The sequence below is a fragment of the Meriones unguiculatus genome, chromosome 1 (genome assembly GCF_030254825.1).
Source record: "Meriones unguiculatus strain TT.TT164.6M chromosome 1, Bangor_MerUng_6.1, whole genome shotgun sequence".
In the NCBI taxonomy this organism is placed as follows: domain Eukaryota; kingdom Metazoa; phylum Chordata; class Mammalia; order Rodentia; family Muridae; genus Meriones; species Meriones unguiculatus.
The window spans coordinates 197,126,583-197,143,813 of NC_083349.1; the positions used below are offsets into that span (position 1 = coordinate 197,126,583).

The 17,231-nt window shown below is 50.7% G+C and overlaps 1 protein-coding gene across 1 annotated transcript in view; it reads right to left on the bottom strand.

Annotated features, from left to right (window-relative positions):
• Paqr5 (progestin and adipoQ receptor family member 5) overlaps positions 1-17,231 on the bottom strand; it is a 68,319-nt gene that overhangs the window by 50,363 nt on the left and 725 nt on the right. The gene's annotated exons all lie outside the window — the stretch shown is intronic.

Sequence of the window (17,231 nt, forward strand, 5' to 3'; positions counted from 1 at the left end):
GAGTGGAGTGTCAGTGCTTAACTAACATAGGCCAGGGAGGGAGAGCTAGCAGGGAGCTGTGTCAGAGGCCACATACCAAGTGTGGCTAGGGGAATCTATATCCAAAGGCACTCTCCAGACGAAGTCAGGCAGAGAGCAGGGGACCCCGCCAAGGGGAGGGAGTTCTGCCTTTAGCACCAAGCTCGTCATGGCTATCCGGTCAGTCCAGGCAAGAGCTGCAACCTAACCATCAGGATACCTCCAACAAAGGAAGATTAGAGATACCAACCTTAGGCCTCTCCGTGAACCAGCATTTGTTACCACAGATGGAAGTGCATACACACACACAAGCACATCACACACACACACATACACCACACACACACACACACACGAAAAGCAGCAGGAGGAGGAGAAAACTCAGGAGGATTGAAAACAATGTGCCCCTCTAAACCAGTCCACTAGAACAGGAGGGCATGCATAACTCATTCCCCCTTAGCACCAGCCAGGGGCACTGTGAGGCTCCACGGCCGGCCTCAGGGGCTCCTGACTAAGGCTCACTCAGAACCCAGGAGGGCTCACCAGAGGGACAAGTGAGGAGCTGGCAACTAGATGCCACTGTGTGGGGAGGTAAAGAGGTTTCCACACAGCGTCCTTGAACCCAGGCCTGCACTGATTCACTTTGCATAGGAAGGGTAAGTGGGGGCTCTATGAAAAGTGGCAAGAAGAAATCTTAATCATTCCCACAGTGAAGCCACCTTTGTCTCCAGTGCCCTACAGAGTACTGTGTGTGTGTGTGTGTGTGTGTGTGTGTGTGCGTGCGTGCGTGTGTGTGTGTGTGTGTGTGTGTGTGTGCACGTTGTGAAGCGCAGTATCCTGAGGAGGAGCATGGACTTGGACCTGGGTCCTTGTACTCATCAGCCCTGAAATGTCATCCTGGGGCTGACTTCTGTGTGAGGAGGTGGACGTCCATGGCTGTGCCCTCTGAACAGAGATAGGCAGGTTCCTGTAGGCTTTCCAGAAAAAGCCTGAGGAACATTCCAGCACTTTGAGAATTGGCCAGTGTGTAAAAAGTCCTTGAAATTACCAGAGAAGATGCTCGGTTTTCCCTCTACTTTTATCCAGTGGTCCAGATCCATCGGTCCTGGACATAGTGAGTGTACTTCCCTGTGACTGGAGGCAGAAAGAGGGAGCTCAGGGGAGGAATTCAACGGGAAGTGGGAAGTGAGGGGTGGAGAAGCTGGCTGTGCGAAGACCACTTCACCAACAGGAGAGCACAGATCGCTTGCAAGGGGTCTCAAAACCTGGGGTAAGTCCAGCTTGGCTTGTCATGCCTGTGACCTCATCCTGAGAAGGTCTTCTGCCCTGCTCACCACTCTCCCTCCCTAGAGAGGTTCCATGAGCCCATCAGACAGACTACTTTTCCATTCACAGTAGATGAAGCGTGGAGCCAGCCAGCGGCCACCAACAGATGAAGGGGTAAAGAAAATGAGATCTGTACATACGATGGGGCTAAAAACAAAGCCTTTCAGGTGAACCAAATGGAAGAACTGGAAGGTGCTGTGCTAAGCGAAATGGAATAGGCAGGATGCAAACTTCCGTGTGTTCTCTGTAAGCCAGCCTGCACGTAGGTCCTGGTAGCCGGAAGTCAAGAAGCAGGTGCGCGGGTAAACAGAGGCTGGATTTGATTAGCCATGCTGTGTGCCCATTTTGGACTCTCACACTGATACTCATGCCATTAAAACATGAATCAAAAATAAAATCGCACTCTAAGGAGCCTATTAAAATGTGTCGTAAGAGGAGCAGAAAGCGTGTAAGAGCCAGCCAGAGCTGGCGCTGACAAATTGTATTCACCAGGCACACTCAGGGTGCCGCTCACAGGAGCTCACAGAGGCTGTGCTGCACCCACAAGACCCGCGTGCTCAGAAGGAGAAGGACCCCCACAGGCTCATACATGTGAATGCCCAGTCACCAGGAGTGGAACTGTTTGAAAGGATTAGAAGAACTAGAAGGTGTGGCCTTGCTGGAGGAAGTGTGTCTCTGGGGGTGGATTTTGAGGTTTCAGAAGCCCAGGCCAGGCCAGGCCCGGATGCAGGTAATCCAAGCATCCCCTCCCCCGCCTGGATGTAGTTCTCAGCTGCAGTACCAATGCCTGCCACCATGCTCCCTGCCATGACGACAATGGACTAAGCCTCTGAAACTGTAAGTCCCCAGTTAAATGCTTTCTCTTATAAGAGTTTCCTTGCTCATGGTGTCTCTTTACAGCAAGAGAACTGTGACTAAGACAGGGTGGGAACTGGGGAGAGGGGTTCATCAAAACACATTATACACATGTAGGAAATTCCCAAACATTTACATATACACATATACACATATATACATGCAAACATATACATACATACAGATATACATGTAAGTATATATGCATGGCAAGCTTTTGTTTGTGTGTGACAGTGAAAGCACAATTGGACAGGACTTTGGTTCATGAAATCCTTCAGCCTCCCTGAGCAAGGAATCATTTAGCCCCAGAGTTCTTCTTGAGTTCTTCTCAAGGTAGGTGGGTGTTGAAACTGCAAGTTTAGAAGCCTAGCTCAGAATAAAGCTGCCTTCATGACAGTGCAGCCCTTATCAGGAGAGTGCTTTGATAAGTCAAATCTGAGGCTATGGTTCAATGGAGGATAATTCCAGGTCTGCAGAGCCCAGAGACCTTAATCTTTCCCCTGCCCACAGACTTCAGCATCTCTGCCTTAGTCCCCCTGCTCTGTCCGGCCCCCTGAGGACACCCTGGCAGTCTGGAGAAGAGAAGGACTGAATGGTCTAGGCACCCCAAAGTCAGCAGGATATCTGGCTGGGAATCTGCAGCCCTGGAAAGAGGCTTGCCCAAGATCAAGCTACCAGCTGTTCAGGGAGTAAACCCAGAAGCTCCAGTTTTGTGAAGTGACAGTCTAGAATTCGGAGCTCCAGTGACTGTCCTGGGACAAAGCTGAAGATTAAGCTGGGCCAGACTGGAAGGGAGAGGTGGGAGGGGGAAGACCACAAAGTCAGGGACATCCTCCCTCCCTCCCTCCCTTCCTCTCTCCCTCCCTCCCTCCCTTCTTTCCTTTCCCTCTTCCTCTAGCCTCATGGCAAACCAATCCTTCACTCTACTCTACTTAATTTCCCTTCTTTCTTTTAACTTGAAAAAAAAAAAGTTATGTACCAAAAACATGTAAGAGATGAGCCACTGAGGCCCAGCCTTCTAGCCCAAAGCTCTCCCCTCCCAGGAAGCTGACATCTGCCTTCCCTCCTACCTCTCAACAGGAAAGGCTTCCAGCCAGCAACAGGCACCACTGAGGGGGATTCTGTCCTGCCCTGGACAGGTGCAAGGTAGCTTGGAGGCAGTGAGAATGAATCACAGTCCCTCACAGAAATGCCTGGCCCTCTATGTCTGTCACAGTCCTGGTAGGAGTGAAGATCTAAGGAGAACTTGGAACCTTCCTCATGGTGCTCTATTAAAAACTGGACCCCAAGGAATTGGGAATCCCACAGGGATCTCATGCTGGGAGAAGGAAAAAGCCAAAACCTGGTGCCAGCCAGAAGGGGCACTTGTCTCCAGGAAAGAGATGACACAGTTCTGATAATGGATCAGACCACCTTGCAGGACAGACTGGAGCTCAAATAATGATGATGACGGGCAGGACCACCCCTTGACTGGGACTGTTTAGCTGGCTATACCCTTTGCCCTCTATGTAAATCCGAACCTCATGTTGGGACCTTACAGATGGACTGGGGTTGGGGGTGAGCACTGGACTTTTTATTCCTCACCCCTGTGTAGCCACATGAAGAAAGGTCCCTTCTGTCCTTTCACTCTGACACGTTTGTGTAATTGGCCTATTGTGGGCACAAGGCTGCATCCAACTCGTTAGGGCTTCTAGGCTCCCCCTGTTCCATCCCTCACCAGGGCTGCCATCCTAAGTCCTTCCAGCTGGGCTCTCCAGGCTCCTCTGTTGGCAGGGAGCGGGCATCACTCCCCAGGGGCAGAAGCTCACAGACACTCCACTGAGCCCACTAAATCCTTTCAGTAGCTCCTTGTCACCAGAGTGACCGGTCAGCATGCTCTCACATTGCTGTGATCTGACACTCAACTTCCCCAACACTGGGGACCTCTGTGGACTCCAGGCTCTTCCTCCCCTCCACCACTCCTCATACCTACTGTCTACTGTGCTCTTCCTCTTTCCAGAAGCATTCTCTGCCAACCACAGCTCATCTGGGCCCTCGTATAATAAGCAACACACCAGTATAGGATAAAACAAATACAATACGTGCATTTTGAGGCCGCCATGGAGCATCCAGACCAGACCTAGGTCAAGGGCTTGGTGAGTGCGACGTTATTCCCCGCAAATTTCACTTTGAAACATACAGGCCTCTTTAGGCAACAATGAGAGTTTCCTTGCTCATGGTGTCTCTTTACAGCAAGAGAACTGTGACTAAGACAGGGTGGGAACTGGGGAGAGGGGTTCATCAAAACACATTATACACATGTAGGAAATTCCCAAACATTTACATATACACATATATACATGCAAACATATACATACATACAGATATACATGTAAGTATATATGCATGGCAAGCTTTTGTTTGTGTGTGACAGTGAAATGAGAGACATCACACGGTAACACCAGCAATGGCCAAATGGGAGGGTGCCTTTGGGAGCACCCTGCAGAACAGGGACTTCAATGTTTTCTGAGCCAAGCAACCACCATCTTGGGGTGTTCAGCTGGGCCTCCTTGCAAAAGAGCTACCTGCTTGTTGGTTGTGCACACCTCCTCAAGGAGGGGAGGGAAGGGGTATGAGATCCTCGCCTGAGTACCCAGCTGCTCCCTCCCGACCTGCTGTGTGCAGACCTGCCTTTCCGGCTTCAGGGTGGGGCTAGAGTATATTTTCTGGAGAAGATTAGGGGGATGGGCCATAATACCCTCATCCCTGCTGGATAAGGCTTTCCAGGTGTGAAAAGCCTGTTGGGGGAGGAGCACCCACACCCCTGTAAGGAACGGCTCACCCGTGCTCTGAAAGGAAACTCAATACACTCACTCTGCCCATCTGCTCTTAGATTCCATGTTCTGGAGTGTGGACCGGGCCACAGCCTCAGACAGCAGCGGCACTGCCAGTCACCACCATCATTACTTACTATTTTCCTTCCTCCTCTCCTCTAACAACACGGGTCTAAACATTCTCCTTTTACATTTTGTTTTGTGTGTGTGTGTGTGTGTGTGTGTGTGTGTGTGTGTGTGTGTGCGTGTGTAAATGTGCCATAGTCTGTGTGTGGAAGTGAAAGGACAAACTACAGTTTGTTGTCTCTTTCCACAGCATGTGCCTTAGGGATTGAACGCAGGTCCTCAGACACCTCTATCTGCTGAGCCATCTTGCCAGCCTGTTTTGGGGATCTGAACCATGCTCAATGAGTGCTCTGCCACTGAGCCACACCCCGCCAGGCCCCCATTTTTGGTGTTTAGAAGCCTCTTGGGTGTTTATGAGTTCCTTCTAGGTGGAAAGAAAGATGACACCGCAATTAAGGCCTGAGTTTGGTTTTTAGCACATGTCAAGTGGCTCATTCCTACCTGTCACTCCACCTTAAGGGTATAAGATGCCCTCCTCTGGCCTCTAAAGGCACCTGCACTCATGTACACCTACACAATGACACAAACATAGGCGTAATTAAAAATAAAACCAGGGCTGGACAGATGGCTCAGTAGTTAAGAGCACTTGCCGCTCTTCCAGAGGACCCAGGTTCAATTCCCAGCACACATATGGTGGCTCAGAATTGTATGAAAATCCAATTCCAGGCACACCAAATATCTCTTCTGGAGTGTGTGGGTACCAGGTACATATATAGTGCACAGACATACATGTAGTCAAAACACCCACCCAAATAAATTAAAATAAAAAATATTAAAAACCAATTTTTAAACACCTATAAAGTCAGAACCAGGGGACAAGTGTGGGCATTGAGCCTCAGAGAGGAAGAGAGAGAGAGAGAAACTAGAGAAAGCAAGAGGAAGGAGGTGGGAGGCCCACAGCAGGCAGGAGGGGAAATGTCTGTGCTGTGGAATCAGGCAGGAAGGAGGGTGCCCCATGGGGACTGAGGTTGAGGGAGAAGAGGCTGGTTGGTGAGTTCAAACAGGGCCAGGCATTGCTGATGGCACCAGGAAGGGTAGGCAGGCGCTGGTGTGGCCCCAACACAGCCCAGTGCAGAGCCTCATTTAGCACAAGCAATGGCTCAACCCTGTCTTGAGCCTGTAGCAAGATTTCTCACCAAGTCAGCTCACTACTGGGGGAAGAAACCTGTTTCCACCAAGCATCTCTAGAACCCATCTGTACTTCGATGCTGTCACCTGGCCTGTTCCTATCCCACAATCACAAGAAAACCCTCACTGGAGGTTATGGCTGATGACTGCCATGTCCAACACACACACACACACACACACTGCTTCCCACTTGGCTCCGATTCTCATTCCAATGCCCTACTTCATTTTCATTCTTTGGAGCCATCTCCAGGCACACAGCCACCTCCTCCAGGATCGCTTCGAAGAAAGCTTTTGCTGGTGTATGTGTGTCTGTAGGATAGACGCCACGAATCTGGGTGCCTGTAGAGGCAGGAAGAGGACATTAAATGCCCCGGAGCTGGAACTGCAGGCAGCTGTGGATCAGTTAGTCTGGGTGCTGGGAACTGAAGTAGGGTCCTCAGGAAGAAGGAGTGTTCTTAACTCCTAAGTCATCTCTCCAGCCCGAGGGTCTGCTTACTGCGTGCTTGCATAATGTGCTGACTCTTACTATTTCTATCCAAGCACTTCCCAAGGCCTCACGGGCACTTCAAGGACTTAGCACATGGAATCAACGTAAATGATGACACAGAGAGGCAACATCATCGGAAGTTGACTGTCTTGCTTACTTTTCTATACGGAGGGGCCTTGTCATACAGCGATACGGGAATACCAGGTTTGTCAGTGGATGGAGGCAGGGAGCATTTTGGGGAGGTCTGGGCCTCTAGGAAAGGGGAGGCAGTGCAGGGGAAATGGCTAAGAATGGACAGTTTAAACTGGTTAGTTAAGAGCCAGTGGGCTTTGAGCACAAAGGCTATCCTAGTGTGTGACACCTGGCCTGGCATACGAGAGGAATGAAAACACGGTCCCCAGCGTGGGCTCAGTCCTCAGGGCCAGGTGACTGACAGACGCTAAGGACACAGATGGGAACTAAGAAGATGCCATGGGGACAGAGGTCCCATCCCTTTCCTCATCTAGCCTGGACTCAGAGTCCACATACCTCTCTTTCTGACACACTAGACCCTGCCCAATGGGCCTCTGACACCTCACAGACTTGACTTCATCCTTGTGTTAACTCAGCCATCTCCCTTGCTCCTTCAATGTGTAGCCACCAACCTCCAGGCACACAGCACCTTACTTTAAACCTGGCACGAGACCCAAGTCCTTCCCCTGTTGCTCCCAAAACATTCCTGCTCCCGTCCTGGGGCCTGTCCCACTAATTCCACAGGACCTCCATTCCAGAGCTTCCTGCCTGCTGAGTAGGGGACTACCTCTCATCAGCATTTATAATTTTTAAGATCTAGAAGTAACAGCAAAGCCCAGCAAACAGTGGTTGAAGAGATGCTCAGTGGTTAAGATCACTTGCTCTTGAGAGGACCTGGATTCGAGTCCCAACACCTACACGGAGGCTCACAACCATCCATAACTCCAGTTCTAGGGGATTCAATGCCCTCTTCTGACCTCCACGGGCACCAGCCATGCTTCGGAGCACAGCATTCATATAGATAAAATCAAATAATCTTACTCCCCCAATATACACATAACAAAAGCTTCGATGACTCAGTGAGGAAGGACGACTTAGAATTTACATTCCAGAATTGGAAAAAGCAAATTTCCTTGGTACATAAAAACGTTGCCTTCAAGACTGGGGATGTATCTCAGTTGGTAGAGTGCTTGCCTAGCACAAAGCCCTGGGTTTGACCCCGTTACCAAGTAAACCAAGCAAGGTGCTGCATGTCTGCAGTCCCCGCACTCAGGAAGCAGAGGCAGGAGGATCAGAAGTTCAGGGTCATCTTCAAATGCACAGGGAATTCAAGCCTGGTCTACGTGAGACTTTGTCTCAAAAGGGAAAAAAATAAGCAAAGATTTCCTTTGATTCAGTAAGATTTCCTCTGATTCAGTGAGAAACCAAAAAACCTGATGAAAATTGGGTAAAACATGAGCAGACTGTTCACTGAAAAGGAAGTACAAAATGCTCCCGTCTGTCATGCTCACCTTGGTCATAGTAAGACAAATGCAAATTAAAATGACATGGAACAGGGCCGGCAAGATGGCTCAGCAGATAAAGGTGCTTGCTACCAAACCTGACTGTCTGAATTTGATCCCTGGAACCAACATGGTTGAAAGAGAGAGCCAGCTGTCACAAGTTGTCCTTTGACCTCCATATCTGTGCTGTGGCACATGCACACACACACACACCCCCAATTTAAAAAAAATAAATGTGTTTGTTTTTTTTCTTACCTATAATCCTAGCATTCAGGAGTCCGAAGCCAGAGGACTGCAAGTTCCAGGCTAGCCTGGGGTATATTGTGAGACCCTATCTCAAACAAACAAAAAAACTGTAGCAAAAACTTCAAGGAGAAGCTGTCTTTTATCTCTAAATCAGCAAGCCGGTTTGATAACGCCCAGCACCACACTGTCGGGCCATTCCTCGCCTGGGATGCTGTCTCACATGCAGCCACCTGCGTTTACAAAGTGACCCGGACACAAGGTGACTCCGTGGAATATCCTGGGTGGAGGCAAAGGACTCAGTGTGACAACCTGCATTCTAGACAAGAGAGCAGCTCTTTGTAAGTGGAAAATAAAGACTCAGGCAGAAACAGATCAGATAAACACACGAAGCCCTCCCTGACGCCGTCCAGTCTGCGTTCTGCACCCTCCTCTGCTGTCGGGTGGGTGTCTCTGGTCCTCCCCTGACATGTCTGCAGTCTGCAGGTGGTACAGCGGCCTCCTTTGCTCAGGTGGCCACAGCTCCCGACTCTGTAGCTTTCTCCTGCTCTGACCTTGTGTGGAGCCTGGAAGCATGCTGGTGCCTGAGAGTGGAGTAGAGTAGACCCCACTTGGCTTTTCTGTCCCTGGCTCAGCCTTCCATCCTGGATTCTCAAGTTCATCTCATGGCTTCAGTGGCATCTGTGCTGCTCACTCTCAAGGTGTGTGTCCAGCCAGACCCCTCCTTCTCCAGCCGGAGTATCTTCAACCAACAAGCCCCATGCACATCTGGGAGGTTCCCTTGCCACTGCGGTGTTGAAAGCCTTTCAGCATTGAAAGATAGCCAAGCCACCTCTGAAGTACACCTAAAACCTGCCTGTCATGACTATAGCTTGTCTAACTAAAGCCCTCTTCATTAGCTACTCCAGTTTTTGTTTAGTTTTGTTTTTTACGACAGGGTCTCACTGTGTAGCCTTGACTGTCCTAGACTCGCTTTGTAGACCAAGCTGGCCTCAAACTCACAGTGATATGCCTGCCTCTGCCTCCCTGAGTGCTGGTATTAAAGGCACGGGTGACCATGACTGGCTTACTCCAGCTTCTTGATTGGTCTCCCTTTATGCTCGTTCTCTCCCTCAAGACCTTTACACAACCTATAATCTATGCCTTGAATGTTCTCTTCTATTGCTTGGTTTGGGAAGTGTTCCCCAAAGACCCATGTGTGAAAGTCCTGGTTCCCCACACATGGCACTATTGGGGGGGTGGTAGAACCTTTAAGAACCTTTAAGGTGTCTAGCGTGAAGTCTGCCAGACCTACGGAGGTGAGCCCTTGAAGGGAATCTTGGAACTTTATCTATTCCTTTCTTGATGCCTCCCATCCTGTTCCACCTTGTGCTTCTGTTATGGTGCTCCGGCTTATCAGAGCTTCAAAGCAACAGGGCTAAGTAACATGGATGGAGTTCCCCACACTGCAAGTCAGAATAAGCCGTTTCCCTTTCTAAGGTGTTTATCTCCGATATAAAGTTAATTAGTTCTAACATGGTGATGCAAAGAAGGCTAGCATGGAGTCTCCACCCTGCTTAACCTTGATGAATTCAGATTAGCACCTTCTCATCGGCCCTTCTACCTCTGGACCAATGAGGCTCACCTGGTGGGGGCAATTTCACTCCCCAGAGAACAATGTCTGCCCCTCCTGCCCCCTGTGAGTGTGGCTACTGGCATCTAGTGTGCTTCTCAATACTCTACAGTGTCTAGAACTGTCTAAGGAATTTGCTGGTCCAAAATGCTGGCTATGGGGTAGGGACACAGCTCAGCTAGAAGCCCTGGGTTCCATCCCTAGCACTCTGTAAAAAGCCTTGGAAGCTCAGACCTGTATTCCTGGCACACAGGGGGTGAAGGCAGGACGATCAAGAGTACAAGCTAATCTTTAGCTACACATGTCTCCTGGGCCAGTCTGGGCTATATGGGACTGCGCCTCAGAAAACAAAACAACAGACTGAAAAAGGCAAAATGTCAGGAGTGCCGAGAAGCCCCACCTTAGAGTGCCAAGGCCCGGGATACAGTTCACTGCACGCTCCATTTCTCCTGCATGCCACCTATCAACATTCAATCTTTAGCTGTGCAGAGGTACTGGCCCAGGTCCAGCCTGGCCTTTATGGAATGAATAAACGAATTAAAGTGATAGCTCATGTTCATCTCTGTGTCCACTCCCCGGTACACAGGCACAGAGCCTGGAGCTTGGCAGTCAAAGTGTGTGGATTGCTAAGACACTCACAGGGCAGGCCACAGTCTACAGAGAGGCCATCTCAGCTCTCCTGGTCACTCTGTGCCACCTTACGGCAGTCATGCTCCTTGACTGACTTCTCACCCTCACACACTGACCTCATGAACTGACGCTCTCAGTTCATTCCTCCTGGGTGGTCTCATGGGCCCCAAAGCCACCCAGCCAAGCTGATCCTCTCCTACCTTCTCAAACCACTGTTCCTCCTAGAAGCCCAAGCAGAGGGAGGCTGCCTCATCTACTCAGCTGCAAACCTGAGGATGAGCAGCCCCGAGCAGCCACCAGCACTCCGGCCCTGGGAAGCCGGAGTGATTGGTTGGTGGTTTTCTTGCCTCCAGCCTCTTTCCCTCCCAGTCCTCCTGCTTTGTCACTTCCAGCTCCATCCTTGTAAGAAGGCGATCAACCTTCATGAATTCCTGTCTAAAATCTCTCGTTGCTTCTCAGTTCCCTAGGGCAGAGCAGTTTCCTTAGCTGGGAGCAAGTCTCTCCACTCCATCTCCTACTCCTGTGCACACCTACAGCACAGCCTCTGATGCCATACACAAGCCTCCAAACCACTCACTCCATGCTATAAGCTAGAACTTTCCTTCTGCCCCCCCCTTAGATGTCCCAAAAGATCATTTATCCTTGAAACCAAGGCCAAACATCGCTCCTTGAAGCAACCTAAACATAGGTACCTGCCTATAATCCTAGCACTCAGAGCTGAGTAGGAGGAACGCAAGCTTCTGGACAGCCTAAGCTATATATGAAGAGCCTATTTCAAGAGACTTATTTTCCAATTGTATTTATTAATTGTGTGTGTGTGTGTGACAACAGAAGCAGCAACAACTATGTGGAAGCTAGAGGACATTTTGCAAAAGTCTGATTTTTCTTCCCACCACATAGTCCCAGGATCGGTGGCAAACATCTTTAGCTGCTGAGCCATATCTCATCCAGCTCAGGCTTATCTCAAAAAGCACACAAAACTCTAAATGTATTCTTCCCGTATCAATAGCAGCTCCACTCCAGGGCATACGCTCCTAGAGGTCAGAGTTGGAGACTCGACAGCTGCTAACTACCGGGCTCACCCCAGAATCATTCACGTAGCCAAAGGGTGGCAGCAGCCCTGGTGTCCAGGGGGACGAAGGTCAGAGGCACAGAATGTGGGCTATAGCTACCCATAGCTGCCCCAGAAGGAAATTCTGACTCAGGCTACAACACACGCCAACCACCAGCCATGAGGATGTTATGGCAATGGAGAGGTCAGCCAGAGAAAGACAAAGACTGGATTATTCCACGAGCTACACACGGTGCCGTCTTCCTGTGCTCCCCACCAGTGCATCTTTGGGTGGCAGGCCACACTCAGTCAGGGGTGCACAAGCAGAGGGCACCCAGCTAGAAGCTCCCAGCACGTTCCCAGGAAGAGGAGGGGAAAACGCACACACAGGCGTGCTTCCTGCCTGCTGCCAGGAGATATTCTGTGCTGCTTCCAGACTGGCAGCTGGAAGGGCCAACAACAGACACATCACTTTCACTCTGGAGAGAACTGTGAACAAATAAACCTCTTTTCATTAAAAATTTAGGCGATTGTGTTATGTGCCACAGAAAAGAGACTCATACTGCTTGAAATAAGGTACCTTTACCTGTCAGTCACAGACACAGGAAGCAGGGGGCTGTTGCAGGCTGGCTGGACAGCGGGACATGGGTGTTTATTGTGTGCAAAGTTTTATCTGGTCAATGATGAAGTAGTGTGGCTACAGAGGAGGTGACACCTGCGGAATAATACGGATGTGCTTGGTGACAATGAATCGTATCATTTAATATTCCCAAAACAGGGCTTGGAGGGTGGCTTAGCCAGTAAGGAGCTTGCCTGGTGGACATGAGGACCACCCAGGACCCACATAAGTAAAAAAGCCAGGTATGATGGTACATTCCTATAATCCCACTGTTGGAGGGCCTAGCCTGCTTGGTTAGCTCTAGATGAAAGTGAGAACTCCTGTCTCAAAAGACAAGGTATATGGTGCCTGATGAAAAACAGCTGAGGGTAACCTCTGGCTACCACAGATGTGCATGGCCCACATATGCATGCATGCATGCATGAACACACACACACATATCCTATATGTTTCACCACAATAGCAAAGAGACAAACAACAAGACCACCTCCATCTCTTGTGGAGCTTCTGACACTGCTGCCACCTCCTCCCGAAGGGAAATTCCCTCCAGTGCAAGGACCTCGGGGCTGGCCACACCCTCCTCCGTACACTTGTGCGGGGCAGTAACAGACCCTTTTGTTTAGGGGGTTTCTGTAGCCTAGGGACCCTCCCCAGAATGCAGCCTAGAACTGAGCATCTTCTTGAAGACTGCAAGAATGAAGAGCCCAAAGCAATTGTGACTTACTTCCAAGATTCATCAACAACCGTAGCACCAACCCTAACCCTGTCAAAACAAATCTTCTGCCCTTCCATTAGGCAACAAGGTCAGAGGGGGATTCCGTGGACAGAGTTAATAAACAGCTGACATGGGAGGAATAATCAAAACCCAGCCAGGGTAGGTTGGCTGAGGCGTGAGCCTGCATCTAAAAGGGCACCCAGCCCTGTCTCCCGTGTTTGCTGGGCTGGTTTACGTTCTGCACCCCTTCCCAGGGCAAGGAGAGAGGAATGCGGAATAAGGACACACGTCATCAGCATGCTGTCCTGCACTGGAAGGTCGCTGACCTCACTGGGGGGCCCAGACCACAGGCCTGCCTCTACCCCCTCCTTATGTAACTCAAGGTCTAGAGGCAAAGAGAGCTTGGCCTTGGCTCTCAGCACGTGGTCCGACAGCCTTGCCCTCCTCATCTGTGCACAGAGCACTCTCAGAACTAGCTGGAAGCCCTTTTGTCCCAGGAGGAATCCTGGAGGAGGGGAGGTCTTCAGGGACCATCTGACATAGCTGCTTTCAACCTGTGGGTCGAAACCCCTCTGGGGAGGGGAGATGAATGGTTCTTTCACAGGAGTCAGGTATCCTGCATATCTAGTATTTACATTATGATTCATAACAGAAGCAAACTTACAGGTATGAGGCAGCAATGAAATAACTTCTCGGTTGAGGGAGTCACACACCATGAGGAACTGTATTAAAGGATCACGTTAGGAAGGCTGAGAACCACCACCCTAACACAACCCTTCTCAACCAGAGGTGATGCTGCTCCAGCGCACATTGGTGATGTCTGAAGGGCATTCTCTGACATCAGAAAGGACCCAGAAGCCCAGCACAGTGTCACATGTCTTTAATCCCAGCAGAAGCAGGCAAATCTTTGTGAATTTGAAGCCAGTATGATCCAGTGGTTAACTGCTGGCTGCTCTTCCAGAGTACCTGGGTTTGGTTTTCAGCACCTACATGGTGGCTCATACTAGCTATAACTCCAGTTTCAAGGGGATCTGATGCCCTCTTCTGGTATCTATAGGTACTGCATGTATGTGGTGCACAGACACACCCGCAGGCAAAACACCCACTGACGTGTGTGTGTGTGTGTGTGTGATGACACTGTTGTGTAGAGGCCAACGGCAGAGGGAAACACTCATTATGGTGCAAGACGGTCCCCTCCCCTCTGCCTCCAAATGGCAATGGTGCTAACGGTGAGATACTTTGATATAATCCAAGCTACTGTGACAGGTGAGGAAACAGAAAGAAACAGGACCAGTGTCATACTTGTAGCTTAACAGTGTTAGGACCAGAACCTGAGGGGGCTGCTGTCAGCCACACTGGCATTCAGATTCTGGGGATGGAGCAAGACCAGTGGCAGGCTACGGTGGCAGCTGGATGCCAGGCTCTGTGCTCTAGAAGCTGTGTGGTTGGGCTCCATGCCTCTGACAGGCTTCAGTGAATTCCCCAAGTTGCATGGGGCACCTTGGCTACAGAGCTACTACTTAATCAAAGGGGTGACCTTAGGAGGCAAAATGCCTGACTGGGGCTCAGACAACTCTCCTTCCTCAGGTGCCCACAGTCTAGAGCCTGCTGCCAGCGATCCTGGCCTGGTCAAGGTCAGAAGGCAGGAGACTACTACAGCCTGAAACCCAGCTCGGCAGACAGGGTGGGTGCAGCCTAAAACCCAGCTTAGCAGACAGGGCTGGGACGGGGATGGAACTGGGCCACCACTGTGGGGAACAGCATCCTTTTCCCAAGTGTAAGAACTACTGAAACCCTCGCATGCGACGGCTCCCCTCTGGCAGCTTACACAATTTCCTAACAATCTCCATGTCCTGTTCTCTACAGATCCAACCCTGTCTCCAAGTGAGGCCACACACGACAGCAGAGTGGACACTGACTCACAGAGTGTTGCAACAGGAGTACTTTTCCATCCACTGTGGCGGAAAGCCGCAGAACTTGTAGGAGAAAGCCAGCATGCAAGGGGACAGAGAGCCAGGTCTCAGGCATGGCCTTACTCTCCACAGAGGATGGCTAAGGGCAAGGACAGCAGAGGGCTAGGGAGCTCTACAGTGGCCTGAGCGATCAGAGAAGCCACACCCTATTCCTTCAGGTGAGGCCTCATTGCTGCATCGTTTCCTTGACATCCCCTCACTTCTCCCCAGTTATCCCAACCAATGGGGAAATCACTTTCTTCAAGGCTGGGCTTCTGTGCTCTCTGTCCCAGCTCCAAGGTTCAGCAGGTGCATTCCAGCTCTGACAATGAACAGAGCTGTTTGGGGTCAAAGGCAGGGCTGGGGCAAAAGGCCAAAGCCCCCAGAGTCATGCAAAAAAAGCTGTTTTCTGTATGAGGGTGTGTGGCTCTCCCTTGACCCCAAGATTTCCTCCTGTATCCCTAAGGGAGCCTTTGCGCTCTCCCACCCCCAGCCTGTGGATGTACTTCTCAGACTGGCCGATTACCTTTGCCCAGCTCATGCTAGCCTCTACACCTCCTTAGGAAACTGGGATCCCTCCTCACCAGGGCTTTCCCACTGCCCCTTGCAGAGAGCGTCAGCTCATGGTTTCTCTGGGGGAGCCAGCCTGAAGGCCCATGTCTGGGTTCTGGGAGCCCTCCCTCCTCTTTCCTGTTCTGGCCCTTGCCTCTATGACAGGGTCTCCCCTCTCTTCCCCCCACATGGGAAGGAAGAAGGGGAGAGGGGTTCAAGGCTCTCCAGTTCTTATGAGTTCTGGAACTTTTTCTTCCTGGAGAGATTATTTCTGATCAGTGAATATTTCTGTGCTCCTGGAAAAGCCTACTCTCCCAGGACACGCTAAAATGCAGTTACCGCTCAAGAAAGACATAAAGCCCACCTAGAGAAGCACCCCACATTCACACAAACACACTCGTCACCTGCTGGTTTGCTCTGCAGCACACAGATGCCTCCTGAGCACCCATTTGCTCATAAAACTTTATCACTAGGGGAAACTAAGGCAAGGGAAGCAAATCCCCTCCGAAATCCCTAGCAGCCCTACAGGGTGGAAAGAATCAAGAGGCAATGAGAAGTAACGTTTACAAATGAGACCTCCTGGGGAGTGGGGGGACCGCCTCTGGGTGGACCAGCTTCTCACCCTCCAGCCCAGGCGAGGGACAGGCTGTCCACTTCACCCAGCACCCTGCCCATCCTTGGCCCTACAAGAAGTGGGCTTGATGATTATACTTTGTTTTGTTGGATTAAGAAAGAAGTTGCCCCAAGTAGGGGCAGGCAGGGTGTGAGGCATCTGGGAGTGTCAACAGCTTTCTGGTCCCACTTTTCAATGCTCATCCTGCTCTCCAAGAGCAGAGACCTGTTTGCTGAGAAAGAACTCACCTGTTTCTGATTAATTCACGACGCTCTGCTCCCCCCCCCCAAAGTACTATGACTACAGAAGGGATCAGTGCAGGTCCTGCCTGCCTCCTGCTGTTCGGGGAGCTTAACAAGGGGCTGGCTAGGGCTTGGCAGAGTTTCCTAAGGGAATTTGAGTTCTGTTTGGAAGTGCCCTTGCCTTGCGCACTTTGGAACTTCAAGGAGAAACAGGTCCCTGCTGGTCAAGGGCACAGGCAAGCAGAATGCAGAAAAGGACCAGCAAAATGGCTCAGTGGATTAAGGGGCTTGCTACCAAGCCTGACAACCTGGTGCAGTCCTCAGCCCCACATGATGGAAGGGAAGAACCTATTCCTGCAAATTGTCTTCTGGCTTCTATCTGTTCCTCCCCCTACACAATGCTAAACAAATACAGTGATCTCTTAAAACACAGAAGCACCTGGTCTAAGAGGCTGAGGCCCTCCACTGTGCCCGAGCCAAATGCTTAACGTTTTGGGGTGTCCTTTCTTTCTTCACATACCACCTGCACGGGTTGCCCCTACGGAAAAGTGAAACTGGGGCTGTCCATGTCTGTCATAATGGCTGCTTTAGGGTCCACCCAACTCCCCATCTCTGGCTCTGGGAGAAGGCACAGCTTTCTTCTTTCCACCTGCACACCCATGCGTGTTGAGCGGGTTCTGGGCAACCCACCTCACCACCTAGGCTCATCATACCGGGCCTCGAGAGTGCTGAAAT